The following is a 17,919-nucleotide window of genomic DNA, read 5'->3' as shown; positions in this document are numbered from 1 at the left end:
AGAGAGAGAGAGAGAGAGAGAGAGAGAGAGAGAGACTGGGGAGAGATGGGGAGTGGAAAAGTTCGAGATAAGATTAAAGGAAGTTACGTGTGCTGGGATTAGATTAAAAGATAGTTCTGTATAGACAGATTAAGACATACGTATATGATGGTTTCAGATATAAGGTATATGAATTCACATCAATTATATATATATATATATATATATATATATATATATATATATATATATATATATATATATATATATATATGTTAGTAACCACGAAGAATCTAATCAGATACTTAGGACACGCACACACACGCGCACACACACACACACACACACACACACACACACACACACACACACGCACAACAAACATATAACATAAGTCGAGATTAGACATGCACAGATTTCCTCAGGTCACCCCTTGCTGCTCCTGTGCTCTCTCTCTCTCTCTCTCTCTCTCTCTCTCTCTCTCTCTCTCTCTCTCTCTCTCTCTCTCTCTCTCTCTCTCTCTCTCACGCCCCAGGACACAATGGCCAAGTGTTGAGAAGTATCGGAAATTTGTCGCTTGGTGAGAGTTTGAGAAACCTGCGGATTCAATCGGCCAAGGGAAAGTTGAGGAGTCGGGGGAGGGCGGCGTCTGTGTAATACAATATTCGTAATGCTGGAAATGACGTGGAGGACAACGTGTCTCTCTCTCTCTCTCTCTCTCTCTCTCTCTCTCTCTCTCTCTCTCTCTCCCACACACACACACACACATATGACATTTTTCTGATTTATAACTTACCGGCAGCGTCTGCAAAGGGTGGGACACATCCTCCTCCCCTCCCCTCACTCCCCGACCCTCACTCCCCGACCCCTTTTCCGCTGGCCTCGTTCCCGCAGCAGAGGTTGAGGAATCGCGGGAGAGCTCCAGCTATATCAATCCGGACACCAGCATTTTATATTTCCGTGTGTTCTTGGAAGACTTTAAAATGGATTGAAGGCGGATCCGTTGCCCGATATGCTCCCAATGCCCTGTTATCCTGTCCATCAGGTCTTTGAACCTTGCGTAGGTCAACGGACCATCTGATCAGGTCTCCATGTTCTACCTCTAAGAAGACCCTTATAATACGAGGTGTGACAGGCACCTACAACACCTTCCAGACTTGCCTTCTTACCTCCCTTCTCCTTCATCCTCCAGCTAACCAGTGGTAGAAGTGCTCCACAAGTGTGAAAAAGAAAAAAAAAATACATTCAAATTTTCTTCTTAGTTTTTTTAGGGTCATGAAAAACATACAGTTCGCTCACCACTGTAATTTCTGACGTATGTTCGTTCCTCTCCCTCGCGTCCATACAACACCGTCGGGCCTCGGTATACCATCCAACACGCTCCTTTAATACTCTCAGAACCTTCGCCCCCTCACCCACCCGATGGCTCACTTGAGTTCCCATGATGCCTCCATCTGTTGTCATGTCCAGTCCCAAGTATCTCGAACGCCTCCTCCTCCTCCAGGTTCTCTCCCCTTCGTACTCACATCCCGAATCGGTTGTTAAACTTAATAACTTTACTTTCATTCACGTCATCTCTCAGTATCCCTCCACACACTCTCCCAAACTCAGGATTATCAGTTTCCCGTACGAGTCTGTCACTACCAGAGCAGTGTCATGAGCAAACAGCAACTGAATCACCTCCCCGACGATGTTTCCTCCCCCTCCCCTCAGCTGATGGTATCCTCCCCAGTTGATTGTCCTTGCCCAGCTGGTAATACTTCCCCCAGCTGGTAGTCCCTCTCCAGCTGATGAACCCTTTCAAACTGATGGCCCCTTCTCCCCCCTCCCCGGCTAATGGTCGTTCCCCCAGCTAATGCCCCCCCCCTCCCCAGCTCTGTCCCTTTGAACTCTGCCGGGGTCTGTGCGCGTGCCAGGGGTATTCTTTCCTGGTAGTTAATATCTTGCAATGATTGATGAAGGGACGAGAATTTAGGATATTCCACTCACCAAAGCTTGAGAGGTAGGAATGTTGAAGCCCCGAAATGTGATGGAGACCAGCAGGGAATATGAAGAATGCAATACGGCAACAATGAATTTCACATTTGACTTATGTCGGGCACAGAATACCGTTAAAATGGAATTAAACTTGACATTAATAAACATACATCTTTCACACACACACACACACACACACACGCATTTAGCATGTGCTATGGTGTGTGCGTGTGTGTATGTGTTTGTGTGTGCATGAATGCAAATGAGTAAAGACGTAGAAAGTATTTATGTATTGTTAAGAGACGTGGCAACACGAGTGTGAAACTCTCTCCCCGTAACACGCAAATTGTAATCGCACACACACACACACACACACACACACACACACACACACACATTTTCCGGAGATGGGGCCCCACGACTGTAAAACTCCCTCCCTGCACAGTGCAAATTGGGGTAATTATACACAAGTTAGGAATGTTAGCCGATGATAATGTCAGACAGGAAGTAAATAGAAAAACAAAGTTGGAATTCAGGGATCGTATTAGGGAAAACGCATCTGAAGCTGTTAAGAGGTGTGGAAACAAAGCTTGCTAAAGAGATAGGATCTCACGTATTCTGTCGTGAGGTGGACACGAGAGCAAGGGCGGCTGTTCACGACCATAACTACTATAATCTTAAGGTCTCAACCTCTTGCATGCGGGCATCTCCTTGTGTCTTGTGTCCATTGATACACCGAGCCGGTGAGACACCGAGGGCCATCACTCCAAGATGAGAAACAAACCACTCTTTCCTGCTGTTGATCCCACTGGAATCACTAGCAGGTCATTGTATTAAGAGTTCCGATGCTCCACTGACCGTCTTCAACTCCAAATGTTGATTCAGACGCGACACGTGTGTGGAGTTGAGTGATAAGTCTATGTCAGTGAGCGGGCTGATGCTTGTGGAGAGACACTATATTGGATGTGTCGAGCAGTAGCAACGCCCTCCATCAAACCGACATCCCAAGGAAAGTTCTCAGCTCACCCTGAGTCTGTCGGGGCTCCCTTGAGTCTGTCGGGGCTCCCTTGAGTCTGTCGGGGCTCCCTTGAGTCTGTCGGGGCTCCCTTGAGTCTGTCGGGGCCCCCCTTGAGTCTGTCGGGAGGCCCCCCTTGAGTCTGTCGGGGCTCCCTTGAGTCTGTCGGGGCCCCCTTGAGTCTGTCGGGGGCCCCCCTTGAGTCTGTCGGGGCTCCCCTTGAGTCTGTCGGGGCCCTCTTGAGTCTGTCGGGGCCCTCTTGAGTCTGTCGGGAGGCCCCCCTTGAGTCTGTCGGGGGCCCCCCCTTGAGTCTGTCGGGAGGCCCCCCTTGAGTCTGTCGGGAGGCCCCCCTTGAGTCTGTCGGGGCCCTCTTGAGTCTGTCGGGGCCCCCTTGAGTCTGTCGGGGCCCCCTTGAGTCTGTCGGGGCTCCCTTGAGTCTGTCGGGGCTCCCTTGAGTCTGTCGGGGCTCCCTTGAGTCTGTCGGGGGCCCCCCCTTGAGTCTGTCGGGCCCCCCTTGAGTCTGTCGGGGCCCTCTTGAGTCTGTCGGGGCCCCCTTGAGTCTGTCAGGGCCCTCTTGAGTCTGTCGGGAGGCCCCCCTTGAGTCTGTCGGGTCCCCCTTAAGGGCAAAAGAGGGTTGCCAAACACCACCAATACTGATGATCACCACAGGATGTTAAGGGTAGGGGATCCATATCGGGCCAGTGGGATTAAAACGCTTATTAGTTGTGATATGCATGTCGGTCCTGGCCGTAGGTCAACAAAATGTTATGAGAGTGTGTCATGCCATTGTGCGTTTATTACAGTATTTGCCCGTTATGGGGTTATTCTCCCTCCAGGTTATAAACGCGACTGTCATATGTATTCGTCATATATATGTCGTGTGTGTGTGTGTGTGTGTGTGTGTGTGTGTGTGTGTATCATACGCGTCATATTTACGGTATTGACTGAATTCCTGGGATTGCTCACTAAATGTGTCACCTTCCACCCGAGTGTGTGATTATTTCGGTGAAATGGTGTTTGGGTACGGGATCTGAGAGCAAAAAGGATCGAGAATGTGATGGTTTTAGTACTGTCGGATGAGCTGTTTCGTCCGGTGCGAGGTATAGCACTATGTTGCACCTTCAAGAAGAGAGAGAGGGGGGGGTCGTGCCTAAACGTTGGTGTATAGCGAAAAACATATATTCTAATTCCAGGATGTGTCCTATATGCATATTTTCCCATTAATAGAAATGAGTAATTGAAAATCGAAGCTCATACAATAGCCTGCAATTCATACAGTCGTCTGCAACTCTTATACAGCAATCCCCAACTTCTAGAGTAGCCTGCAAGTTATACAGTAGCCCTCCACTTATACAGTAGCCTTTTTCATCTAAACAGTAACCCACTACTTATAAGTTAGCCCACCACCATGCCGTAATGCACTTCATAAAGGAGCTTACGGTCTATACAGAAACCCACCACCTATACTGTAGCCCACCACTTATACAGCAGCTCACCACTTATACAGTAGCCCACCACCCATACAGCAGCCCATCACCTATACTGTAGCCCACCTTTTATACATTAGCCCACCATTTGTACAGTCGCCCACCACTTGCACAATCGCCCGCCTCTTATACATTAGCCAACCACCTATACATTAGCCCACCACATACATTAGCCCACCACTTATACATTAGCCCACCACTTATACATTAGCCCACCACCTATACGTTAGCCCACCACCTATACGTTAGCCCACCATCTATACGTTAGCCCACCACCTATACGTTAGCCCACCATCTATACATTAGCCCACCATCTATACGTTAGCCCACCATCTATACATTAGCCCACCACCTACCCAGCAGCCGGCTAGAGATTTGTCTTCCGTTGAGAGAGAGTGTTGTTGATGTTGTCAGGAAATTCATTTTTCTGGTTAGTTTTCATAACATTAAATTCTCGACACTTTTCGCCTGAAGTTCTGAAGCGAGAAACCTCCTGTGGCTGGTGTAGAGAACCCTCAATCACCTACTCCCTCACTGTTCGCTGGTTTCAACACGACTGAGAACGAGGGGAGAAACTCCACCAATTCTCCCACTCCCTTCCTTCTGGTCACCGGTTTCAGTACGCTTGAGAACGATGATAAGGTAGAAACCCCTCCAACTTCCATTCAACCCTCCCCCCTCTCCCCCACACCCCTCCACTGGTTTCAATACGACTGTGAGCGATGTTGGTGTAGAAACCTCAACAACTCCCACCCCCTCCCCTTCTCACCTTCCCTCTGGTCGCTGGTTTCTACGCGCCTACGAACGGTGGAATGTTAGAAACCGCACCACTTCCCTCCCCTAGACCATTGGTTTCAACACGACTGTGAGCGATGCTGGATTAGAAACCAACCAACCAGCCCGTCTCACACTATCCACCGGCAGCCTCCGGTTTCAGTAATGTCTGTGGAGAACGTTGCTAGCGTAGAAACCTACCCCCCCCCATTTCTTGCACCTCCCTCACCCGTCTTAACCCAGGTCTCTGGTTTCACCATATATACGAACGGTACTGTCGTAGAAACCCTCACATCATTCTCTCTCTCTCTCTCTCTCTCTCTCTCTCTCTCTCTCTCTCTCTCTCTCTCTCTCTCTCTCTCTCTCTCTCTCTCCCTGTCACTGGTTTCAAGACGACTCGGAGCCAACCCGCCATTCAGTTTCGACTCGCTGGGATAGCACTAACTGCGCTACACCCCTGCCATCACTTGTGACGGAAGGTCGATAATCCCTTCGTTTTGCCAGAGCTCTTCCTCGTCCCCCTTCTGTTTCAGTAACCTTAAAGGTATTCGAGTCTCTCTCGTGTACCATTCTAGTGTTTCGTTACCGGAAAAAAACAATGAAACACAGTGTTGAGTTCATCAATACAAGTGTTTCTTAAGTTGCTAAAGGGAAAAAAATATATATGGGTGTTGACGAGAAGGCTCATCCCGTAACTTGTTGTCTGAGGAATTACAGCCTTCTGCCCAACGGATCACACACACACACACACACACACACACACACACACACACACACACACACACACACACATATATATATATTTTTTTTTCCTCAGAAATTATTAAATCTCAAAAGTTAGTGAGTGTTCAACTTTTCCTAACGGAATAAATATAGTTTATTTTGTTATCCAAAACTTTCAGATGATTCGGAGTATTGTATGTGTGTGTATGTGTGTGTGTGTGTGTGTGTGTGTGTGTGTGTGATTGCCTACTTCTACGATACAGGGACGGAGTTCTGTGTCCATGGGTCTCTCTCTCTCTCTCTCTCTCTCTCTCTCTCTCTCTCTCTCTCTCTCTCTCTCTCTCTCTCTCTCTCTCTATCTATCTATCTATCTATCTATATAATGTGGATGTTTATTTGCATTCACATCTTCACAAGTTAGTGAAAGTAAAAGTACTTATTCAATTTTTCTTTTTTTCATGAACGTTTCGTGCATGTGACATGTTGGGCCATCTGGTTCTTCTGTCTTTTCATCTGTGGAAGAAGCGCTCGCTCTCGACACCATCCATCTAGTTTGAAAACTTAAAGGTTGTGATCAAATCACCCATTACTCCTCTGTTTCCAAGGGTGGACAAAACGTGTGGCTTCCATCCCCTCATTGTAACTCGGTTTTCTCAGCTGCTGCTCGTATTTCTCAATTCTGATACTTTGTTGCCCTGCTCTGGACTATGTTGAGTACTTCTATGTACTTATTTAAGTGTGCTGACCAAACTGGAGAAGAATATATCTCTGTACTGGTCCGGTACAGGATGTGAACAACTTGCTGAAACTTTCCTCACCCACGTACCGCAATACGAGTCTCGTATTTGAGTTACTCGAATACGAGCCTCGTATTTGAGTTACTCGAATACGAGTCTCGTATTTGAGTTACTCGAATACGAGCCTCGTATTTGAGTTACTTGAATGCGAGTCTCGTATTTGAGTTACTTGAATGCGAGTCTCGTATTTGAGTTACTTGAATGCGAGTCTCGTATTTGAGTTACTTGAATGCGAGTCTCGTATTTGAGTTACTTGAATGCGAGTCTCGTATTTGAGTTACTTGAATGCGAGTCTCGTATTTGAGTTACTTGAATGCGAGTCTCGTATTTGAGTTACTCGAATGCGAGTCTCGTATTTGAGTTACTTGAATACCAGTCTCGTATTTGAGTTACTTGAATGCGAGTCTCGTATTTGAGTTACTTGAATGCGAGTCTCGTATTTGAGTTACTTGAATGCGAGTCTCGTATTTGAGTTACTTGAATGCGAGTCTCGTATTTGAGTTACTTGAATGCGAGTCTCGTATTTGAGTTACTCGAATACGAGTCTCGTATTTGAGTTACTTGAATACCAGTCTCGTATTTGAGTTACTTGAATGCGAGTCTCGTATTTGAGTTACTTGAATACCAGTCTCGTATTTGAGTTACTTGAATGCGAGTCTCGTATTTGAGTTACTTGAATGCGAGTCTCGTATTTGAGTTACTTGAATGCGAGTCTCGTATTTGAGTTACTTGAATGCGAGTCTCGTATTTGAGTTACTTGAATGCGAGTCTCGTATTTGAGTTACTCGAATACCAGTCTCGTATTTGAGTTACTTGAATACCAGTCTCGTATTTGAGTTACTTGAATGCGAGTCTCGTATTTGAGTTACACGAGTGTGAGTCTCATAGTTACCACCAGACCGTTTCTTACCTTGACTATTCCACTAAGGTGGAGCTCTGGACAGCGCTTGGGTTGGTTGAGAGGCAGTGGCGACTCTCAGATCCCTCTCATTCCCACTGGGTATTCTTAAAGGGCGCTGGCCTTTTTCTCCAGTGTCCCATCCGTTCAGAAGTAAAAAAAAAGAGAAAAAAAAAGGCAAAGAAAAATCAAGGAGTCATAAGGGATTCAAAGTTCAGTCTAAGAAACAAACGCTCAGTCTTTGCGGTTCGTTTGCGCGTCTCCACTGTGGTTCAGCGCAACTTCAGAACCTCCATTTTTAAAGATGGGCGCGACAGCTGCCCTCTTGCTACTTCTTTGGGACGTTACTTTCCTCCAGTGACATTTCAGACATCTTGTCAAGGGGATATGATTAAGCATGTGTGGAGAAACTTCATCATCAGAATTATGATCAATAATGGCTCAAGACCTTGTGTGTGTGTGTGTGTGTGTGTGTGTGTGTGTGTGTGTGTGTGTGTGTTACGTGGAGAGAGTTTTACACACGTTTCCCCATCTCTTAACCTTGTATATATGTACCAGGTCTATACTCTATGTATATATGTACTAACACACCCTCGCACACACTTCCCAGCCTATGCCAGTTACCCATTTTGGGACCAGACCCGAAGAAAGGATAAACACCTGGGTTGGGTTTAGTCCGACTCCCGACCCCAGGGTTCGAACCCTTGCGGGTATGACCCCAGTCTGCCCCGTGGTGACTCAGGGCCAGGGTATGTGTGTGTGTGTGTGTGTGTGTGTCATTCATATTATTCATTCATTCATTTGTTCCATCCGGGCGACGATCGTGGTGCGTGCGAGTGCATAATCAGGTCAGGAACCTGTGCTATGTTAGGTGTATAACCCGAGATCGTACCACCATTGCACCATGTTGTGATGTTTGAGGTAGTGTACACCGAACTCCCCCCTCCATGGACCCAAGTCAAGACTACATATAGAAAACGGGTGAAGAATGTAATCATTTCCCTCATGCCCTTTGGTTCTTTACTGCCTGCGTGCGTGATCACTGTGTGTTTCTTTACTACCCGCAGAAATTTTATTGGCAGTAAAGCGTTACGTGACGTAGCCTAGTGGGAGATGATGAGTGTGGCACGGCAGTGCAGTGGTGAAACACATACACACACACACACACACACACACACACACACACACACACACACACACACACACACACATACACACACACACACACACACACACATATACATACACACACACACACATACATACACACACACACATACACACACACACATACACACACACACACACACACACACACATACACACACACACATACACTCTCTCTCTCTCTCTCTCTCTCTCTCTCTCTCTCTCTCTCTCTCTCTCTCTCTCTCTCTCTCTCTCTCTCTCTCTCTCGCCAGTCTACAGCTCAAAATGTACATTTAATTTCGTAAAGAAAATGTTTTGTTGTTTTTCGTGGTGAGGGAACTCCCTTGCCAGATTGCTTTCTGAGCGTCGTCGTCAGCTCCAGGATCCATCCTTTGTCCCACCACATCCTCTCACCTCCCCCGCCCACACCAACCCACCCCACAACAACCTTGTTTCTTCTTACCACCCCCCCCTACATTTTCTACCCCATAGTAAGGGGTGATATTCTTTATGTCCGCCGTTATTTTTGCACTTTTTTTTTTTCTCAAAAAAAGAGAAAAGATGAACAATCTCATCTTACCTTCAGCTTTAGAAATAGTTAACACCTTTTTATTCCCTACTTTCCTCGTTTTCTTTGCGGAGAGATATCCCCCCCCTCACTTCCCCCCTTTTCCTCCCCCTCTCCCCATCTCCTCAAGCCCTTTTTGGAGTAGAGAGGGAGAGGGAGGGAGGGGAGAAAAAGAATATCTTAAAGACGATGTCTGTTGCGAGGAGGTCTTCGTGTGTGTGTGTGTGTGTGTGTGTGTGTGTGTGTGTGTGTGTGTGTGCGCACACGTCTATAGGAGGGAGAGTGTAGGAATCAGATTTGAGTCCTTTGTCGTCGTGCCAAAACACACCGGGTTATCAAACACACCGGGTCATCCAGACACCGGGTCGTTAATGGAGGGTTACGTGTCTTGTGTGTCATGAATCCGCGATGGGGGGGGGGGGGGGGTAGGCAGGTCGTCAGCGGTCGAGTTTTAGTTAGTTGGTTGGTGGTTTTTTTGAAGGGATTTTAGGTAGCCCGATTTTAGGTAGCCCAGTTGGTGGCCTTTGAAGGGATTTTAGGTAGCCCGATTTTAGGTAGCCCAGTTGGTGGCCTTTGAAGGGATTTTAGGTAGCCCAGTTGGTCATGAAGGGATGTGTTTCGAGGGTTGGTGGAGCGGAGAGAAAGCACACCTTCTCAACCACGATGGATCGTACACCCTCATGGCTGTATAGGACCGAGGTCTTCGACCAGATCCTCCATGGGTCAGAGGCCAAACCTTCGTACCCAAAGGTTCGTTCCATCGTGCCCAAAGGTCATGATAAAACCCCCCCTCGCGGGGTCTGTCGTGATCAAGGGTCGTACTCGAGGGTCGTAAGGACGTGTTCAAGGGTCGTAGGGTCGTGCTCGAGGGTCGTAAGGTCGTGATCGAGGGTCGTAAGGTCCTGCTCAAGGATCGCACTGTCGTCTCTCCCGTGATTTCCCCCTCCACAAGTCGTTCTCATACTCCCCTATCTTCAGTGGGGGTTCAGAAGGTGGGGGTGAAGGGGCAGAATCTCGACGTAGGTACTAAGTAAGTAGGTACTCGTAGGTAAGTAGGTGCACGTATGTAAGTATGTACTCGTAAGTAAGTAGATGCACGTATGTAAGTAGGTACTGGTAGGTAAGGAGGTAGTGGTTGGTAAGTAGGTACTGGTAGATAAGTAGGTAGTGGTGGGTAAGTAGGTATTGGTTGGTAGGTAAGTAAATACACGTAGGTACTGGTAGATAAGTAGGTACTCGTAGGTAGTGGTAGGTAGGTGAACTGGCTGGCTTTGACAAGACGGGCACCACACACACACGCACCTCCGGGTTCCTCCTGTACATTATTCAGGTCGGTGATGACCTGAGAGCTTGGACTGGCCGGTAAAGCCCCAGACTTTGCCGATGGCACGAAACTGGGAAGTAATACCCCCCCCTCTCCCTCCCCCATCCCCCCCTCTCTCCCCCTCTTTCTCCAGCCCCCCTCGCCACCCCCCCTGACCCCCCCCCCCCCCACAGGAAGACCGTAATAATTCAACAGAAAGAAAACTTTGAGTCAGTGGTTAGGGACATGGCTCGTGGACATTAGTGTCGACCGAGGTACAAAGTAATGCATTTTCTTGATATGTAGGGATAGATAGATAGACATAGATAGATAGATACATAAATAGATAGATAGGCAGATAGATAGATATAGATAAAGAATTCGGTAAGCCATTTTTGGAGGTAAAAGAAGACTTTGGAGGCCTTGAAGGGATTTTAGGTTGCCAGCTGGTGGCTTAGTTGCTCGTGATGAATTCAACAATGTCAAGTTAGATTCAACAATATCAAGTTTCATAAAAGAAATATAATAATCTTTATGAAGAAAGGTTCGGTACTTCTAAAAGATCCCTAGTCAGATCACAGTAAATTTAGAATGCACACGTACCATTTCCAGGTCATCAAGATCTTTCCAAAAGCCGGGAAGAACTAAAACGAGTACAAAGAAGTGACGCAAAGCTAATTCCGCCTCTCTGTTGAAGAAAAAGAGTGGGAGGTCTTCAGATTATTTTCTCCATATAGGTGGGGAGGACTCCAAGGAGACCAGATGGGAGTGTTCAAAATGTTTGATTCCTCCGACGGTGTATAAGTTCAGAGAATTTCCGCGCGTTAGATGGAAATACATGAATGGGAAAGAGATTTAAAATCGGCCAAGGGTTTTTTTTCTTCCATAGAACGCTGGAATATACGACCACAAGACGTTGTCATGGCGAAAGTTATATCGGTAGATTTCAGTCAAGCTTTACATACGCTTCGATGGTATTGGATACCATTGGAAAAAAAAGCTTGTATAAGAGGATGTCACCCACACGTATATAACCCCCCCCCTTTTTTTCCCCCCCAGACGGACGCTACTTAGTGTAGTGTGTGTGTGTTCGGCGGGCGAAACATCAATCACAGTGCGTTATCTGGTCACACTTTCCTTATGAAATTTCCATGATGTTATATTCTCCCTTTCCTTCCCCTTTTTCCTTCCTCCTTCCTACCCACTCTCCTTCCCCCTTCCTTCCCACTTTCCTTCCCCCTTTTTATAGTAAATGGTGATCCTGTCGGGTGTTGTGTGTGCCGGAGGGAGCGGTGGTTGGTGGGTAGGGGGGATGTGGGATAGGACTCCCACCCCTCCCCTCCTCCTCCTCCTCCTCCTGCTGCTGTACCATCCTGCCTCCGTCTATATAGAGGCCCCGAGGATCAGGGTGCCATTATTACGGTCCTCCACCTCCTCCACCTCCTCCTCCTCCAGATGATTATCTCTTCATGGACGATCGAGGCCTTCCGTTATGTGTCCTCTCTCTCTCTCTCTCTCTCTCTCTCTCTCTCTCTCTCTCTCTCTCTCTCTCTCTCTCTCTCTCTCTCTCTCATCATCGCCTCTCCTGAACACTTTCCGCTCCCACTTTTCCCACCCCTCTCCCTTTTTTCGGTCTGTTTCCCTTTCGTATCCAATACATCTTTTCCTCACCCCTTTCTCCCCATCCCACCCACCACTCTCTCCCTCCTCTCTACGCTCTCACACTCTCTCTTCCTTCTACTCTTTTTCCCTAATTTTTTTTTTCCCTTCGTTCTCACCACTTGTCTGTTTCAGTCCCCACCCTTTTCTCTCTTTCTCTCTCCGCCTCATCTCTTTGCTTCCGTCTTCCCATCTCTCTCTCTCTCTCTCTCTCTCTCTCTCTCTCTCTCTCTCGCTCTCGCTCTCTCTCTCTCTCAGCCAACAGCTGCCTCTCTCCCGTCAGCAGCAGTTGGCACGCCCCTCACAGTGAGCCCAGTCAGCGGCAGCACGGCAGACCACCTCGCCATTGTAAGTAATAATGTGAAAGTATAATGGTTAATATAGATGGTTCTTATCTGGGTTAAACAGTCCCGCGCTGGGCCGGGCTGGCTTCCCCACCACCTCCACCACCCTCCACCCTCGCCACCACCTCCACCACCCTCCACCCTCGCCGCCACCACCTCCACCACAGCTGACACTCATTTCCACCACAGCTAACACTCGTTTCCAGGTCCTTCTCGACTCGTTCTTCCGCCCTTTTAGACCCACGCTACCCCCCCAAACCCTCATACTCTCCCAAGCCCTCTCACTCCCACGCTCACTCCCTTCCTTCCTGGCCCACCTTCCTCACTCCCATAACCCACTTCCTACTACCCTCCCTTCCCCTTGATGGCCCACTCCCTCCTCTCCCAGGCCAACCTAGGCCCACGAGCGCAGGACCATCCTGCTCTCGCTGGCCCACTCTCATTCTCCATGACACCCTTGCTCTCCCAGACCCACCCCTACTCTCCCAAGTTCGCCTCCACTCTCCCACACCCACTCCTATTCCCCAAAGTTCACCCTGCTTTCTCAAACCCATTCCCTACTCTCCCAGGCCTATCCCTACTCTCCCAAGCCCGTTCCCTACTCTCCCAGGCCTATCCCTACTTTCCCAAGCCCATTCCCTGCTCTCCCAGGCCTATCCCTACTCTCCCAAACCCATTCCCTACTCTCCCAGGCCTATCCCTACTCTCCCAAACCCATTCCCTACTCTCCCAGGCCTATCCCTACTCTCCCAAACCCATTCCCTACTCTCCCACGCCCATCCTCGTCCTTTGAAGCTTACCCATCACTCTCTCATGCCCACAACATTCTCAGACCCGGTTCTGCTCTCATGGGACCACGGTCAGTCTTAACTCTCCTCCCAGACCGACTCTCACTGCTCAAAGAATGCATCTACTCTCCCCAGCCTTCACTCACTTTACCCACATACGCCGCTTACTCCCCTAGGGCCGTCCTTACTCTCACAGACCTGCCTTACCCTGCGACTTCACTCTCCCAGGCCCACTCACTCTCACCACTCAGGGCCCACACTCCCCACTCCCTGAGGCCCATCTTCCTCTTTGTACCCTCACTTTATCCCCCCAAGACCTACCCCCCCCCCCACTCTCAAGCCCACTCCATTTCCCCCTCTAGTCCCCCCACTACAGGATCTCTGTAGCCCACCTCTACCTTCCAGACCCACTCCTCGGCTCCCAGAACCCACCTTACTACTCTCCCAGGGCAACACACACACACACACACACACACACACACACACACACACACACACACACAGTGGCTGACGTGCATCTTGCCCCCCCCACAAACCCCCCCCCCCCCCACACACACACACACACACACACCCTCTATACTTGTCAGCCCATCCTGTCACTCACGGAACCAACCACTCCCTCTCTCCCAGATCCACTCTCATTCTTGAGGGAGTGCATCTTACTCTCCCAGGCCCTGCTACACCACTCTCCCAAATGCCCCGCTTGCTCTCTCTTTCGTAAACCTACTCTCCTCCCCTCTTCTCCCCTCCCCTCCCCTCTCCTCCCCTCTTTTCCCCTCCCCTGAACTCTCACAGCATCTCCTTACTCTCCTATACACTCTCCCATTCCTTCCTATTTCCTAGGCCTATTCCCACCCTTGCCTATTTCCTAGGCCCATTACCACTCCTCACCCCTTTCCATAAGGCAATATCTAGTCCATCTTCCACCCCTCCCTGTAACCCTCAGATTTTCCCTCCATCCCTCCATGTGGCTCCCACACTCCCCTCCACCCCTCCATGTGACCTCCAGACTTTCCCCTCCACCTCTCCAAGTGGGCGCCCCCCCCTCCTCCAACACTCCCTCCAATCCCCAAACACCTCCCCCGCCTGGACTAATCGAGTGTGAGCAATAAAAAAGATATAATCTATAATCCCCATGACTGGTGGGTGACGATAACCTCCCCCATCTCCCCGCCCTACCCCATCTCTCTCTCTCCCCACTCCCCCGCCTCCCTCCTCTCTCTCTCTCTCTCTCTCTCTCTCTCTCTCTCTCTCTCTCTCTCTCTCTCTCTCTCTCTCTCTCTCTCTCTCCCCTCCATCTTTACCTTCTTCCCTCCCTCCCTCTCTCCTTTTCTTCCTTCCCTCTCCTCCACCTCTTCCTTTCCTTGCTAGCTTTCTCCATCTATTCCTTCTTCTCTCAGTTCTTTCCCGTCCCTTCCTCATTTCTCTCTCTCTCTCTCTCTCTCTCTCTCTCTCTCTCTCTCTCTCTCTCTCTCTCTCTCTCTCTCTCTCTCTCTCTCTCTCTCTCTCTGTGTTCCTCTGTAACCCGTTATCAACAATCAAGTACAACAGTTGGCAAATCCAGTTTCCATGTTCTTTTTTTTTTTTTCTCTTTCTTTCTGGACAAATCCAACATCAGTGTATGAATAAAAAGATACCAAAGGTAGTAAGCCATTTAAGAAAAAAAGAATCGGAAAAAGAAATCTCAATTTAAACAGAACTACTTTTTAAAAAAGTACGTGAAAGTAACTAATAGACCGAAAGTATTCAAAGTAATTAGTTAGTATGATAAAGAATGGATTTAGACGCCAGGCATTTTGAATAATTATTATGATAAAGAATGGGATTACACGATGAATATTTAAAGAAACGAGAGGCGATGAACTGTGGCAGAACTCGGCAAGCAACCTGCACAAATCTCCATGAATTACGACGAGGAAGAAAAAGAAAGAAAAAAAAAGAAAGAAAGAAATAAATTAACCCCAGTGTATCGTGCATCTGGCTGGCTACCTCCCTGATGTTTCCTGGCAGAGGGTGAAAAACTGTCATGGAAAACTGACTTCGTACATTTTTTATTCCTTACGCAACGAAAACGATGGATGCCAACTTTGCCGGTGTGTGTGTGTGTGTGTGTGTGTGTGTGTGTGTGTGTGTGTGTGTGTGTGTGTTATACTCGTGGGCCCCCCTATTATTTTCACCTTATTATTTGTTCTCTAGTTATTTGCTATCTAGTAACTCTGCCCAGTTTGGTTATCTAGTTATTTCCTTGTTTGATTCTCCAGCGGCAGTTTTATGGTAGCTCATCTTGGCTCAGCATGTTCCTGGAGTCCACAACTCTCTTGCTGAGGGTACACTTCCTCCCGTGCCTCCGTACACTTCCTCCCGTGCCTCCGTACACTGTATCTCGTGCCTCCGTACACTTCCTCACGTGCCTCCGGACACTTCCTCACGTGCCTCCGTACACTTCCTCCCGTGCCTCCGTACACTGTATCTCGTGCCTCCGTACACTTCCTCACGTGCCTCCGGACACTTCCTCACGTGCCTCCGTACACTTCCTCCCGTGCCTCCGTACACTGTATCTCGTGCCTCCGTACACTTCCTCACGTGCCTCCGGACACTTCCTCACGTGCCTCCGTACACTTCCTCCCGTGCCTCCGTACACTTCCTCACGTGCCTCCGGACACTTCCTCCCGTGCCTCCGTACACTTCCTCCCGTGCCTCCGTACACTGTATCTCGTGCCTCCGTACACTTCCTCACGTGCCTCCGGACACTTCCTCACGTGCCTCCGTACACTTCCTCCCGTGCCTCCGTACACTGTATCTCGTGCCTCCGTACACTTCCTCCCGTGCCTCCGTACACTGTATCTCGTGCCTCCGTACACTTCCTCACGTCCGTCCGTACACTTCCTCACGTGCCTCCGTGCACTTCCTCACGTGCCTCCGTGCACTTCCTCACGTGCCTCCGTGCACTTCCTCCCGTCCCTCCGTGCACTTCCATACACTGTATCTCGTGCCTCCGTACACTTCCCTGGCCTGACTCCCAGCCATGCCCTCGTGTCCTGGACCCTCGCCCTGGTATCAGAGACCATCACCACTTTCTACGTGATCATCACGTCTCCCGTTAGTCTTATGTCTCCCATGGTGGGCATGGTAAGGACTCCCCCTCTCATCCTAGTGGACCGTTCCAGTAAATTGTGGTACCATTCTTGCTGCATTCCACTGGGCCCCTTGCCACCATATATATATATATATATATATATATATATATATATATATATATATATATATATATATATATATATGTGTGTGTGTATGTGTGTATTCGTGTTTTTTTTTCCCAAGCTGGAGAGAGAGAGAGAGAGAGAGAGAGAGACTCTGGGTTGATTCTGCGGGACCCGTACCCTCGGCGAAGACACTACAGATTATTCATGAAAAAAATTTCTCTTTAACGATGGTTGAAATATGTATACCCTTTAGATCCCCTGCCTCCCTTCCCTCACTCTCTCACTTTCCATCTTCACTTTATCAAGAAAAGATAGCGTATTGGAAAGTCGTTATAATGTCAACGGACTGAAGTACGCGTTGTTGATTTTCCACCATTTCACTGAAAGAGGGACTTGATGCAATGATTCAGCTTGTATTTCATGGCTGGGAAGCTGTGCAGTGCCGCTGAAGTAGAAAGCTGGCTGCTTTCTCTTCCTGAATGAACTCTATAATTCGGGAGAGGAGCAGTTATCCTCCTGCTTTCAAGTATAGGGAGGAGGAGGTGTTCAGCAAGCTGTTCAAACCCTCATCAAAGCCAGAACTAGAATATGTGTTTCTAGTTAGGCCACCGCGCCTGAGGAAGCAGAAAGACCGAATGGAGAAGATGTAGAGGAGGGCATCAAAGATGGAAGCGGAATAAAGAAAAGTTTGAGTCACAAGGGAAGGCTAGAGACCTTAGATTTGCTCATTATGGATGAGAGTCGAGTGAGGGGTGACCTGATCACATCCTTCAAGGTTCTTTTTAAGCCTGCTCGATGGCGTAGACTGTGAAGCGTTCTTTTAAAGGGAGGAAGGATAGAACAACCAGAGGCCATGATGTGAAATGAAAGTAAGATGCTTGTCAGAAAGGATGTGAGAAAGTATTACCATGGTGCATAAGAGTAGCAGACTAATGGAACACACTGAGATATGAGATAGCAAGTATGGACTACAAACACAAGTTTTAAGAGGTTGTATGATAGTGAGGAGGGTTCAAGAGATAGGGGCCCCACGAGTGAAAACACTCCCTCCCCGAACAGTACATGTATAGGTCATTATGTACACTCAGGGACTTGTGAGAACATCTCCATGGAATTATTATTAGAAGGGCGAAGTGTTTCTACCCTGCTTTTCTACAGCTCCGTCTTCGTCCTTCCTGTTTAGTATTATACAGGACCTGAACCAGGGAGGGTGGGTGGTGAGGCCTGGCGCTCATCATCCTCCAGGGATGATGAG

This window comes from Panulirus ornatus, chromosome 1 (assembly GCF_036320965.1).
Source record: "Panulirus ornatus isolate Po-2019 chromosome 1, ASM3632096v1, whole genome shotgun sequence".
Taxonomy (NCBI): domain Eukaryota; kingdom Metazoa; phylum Arthropoda; class Malacostraca; order Decapoda; family Palinuridae; genus Panulirus; species Panulirus ornatus.
Note: the sequence above shows the minus strand (reverse complement) of the source record.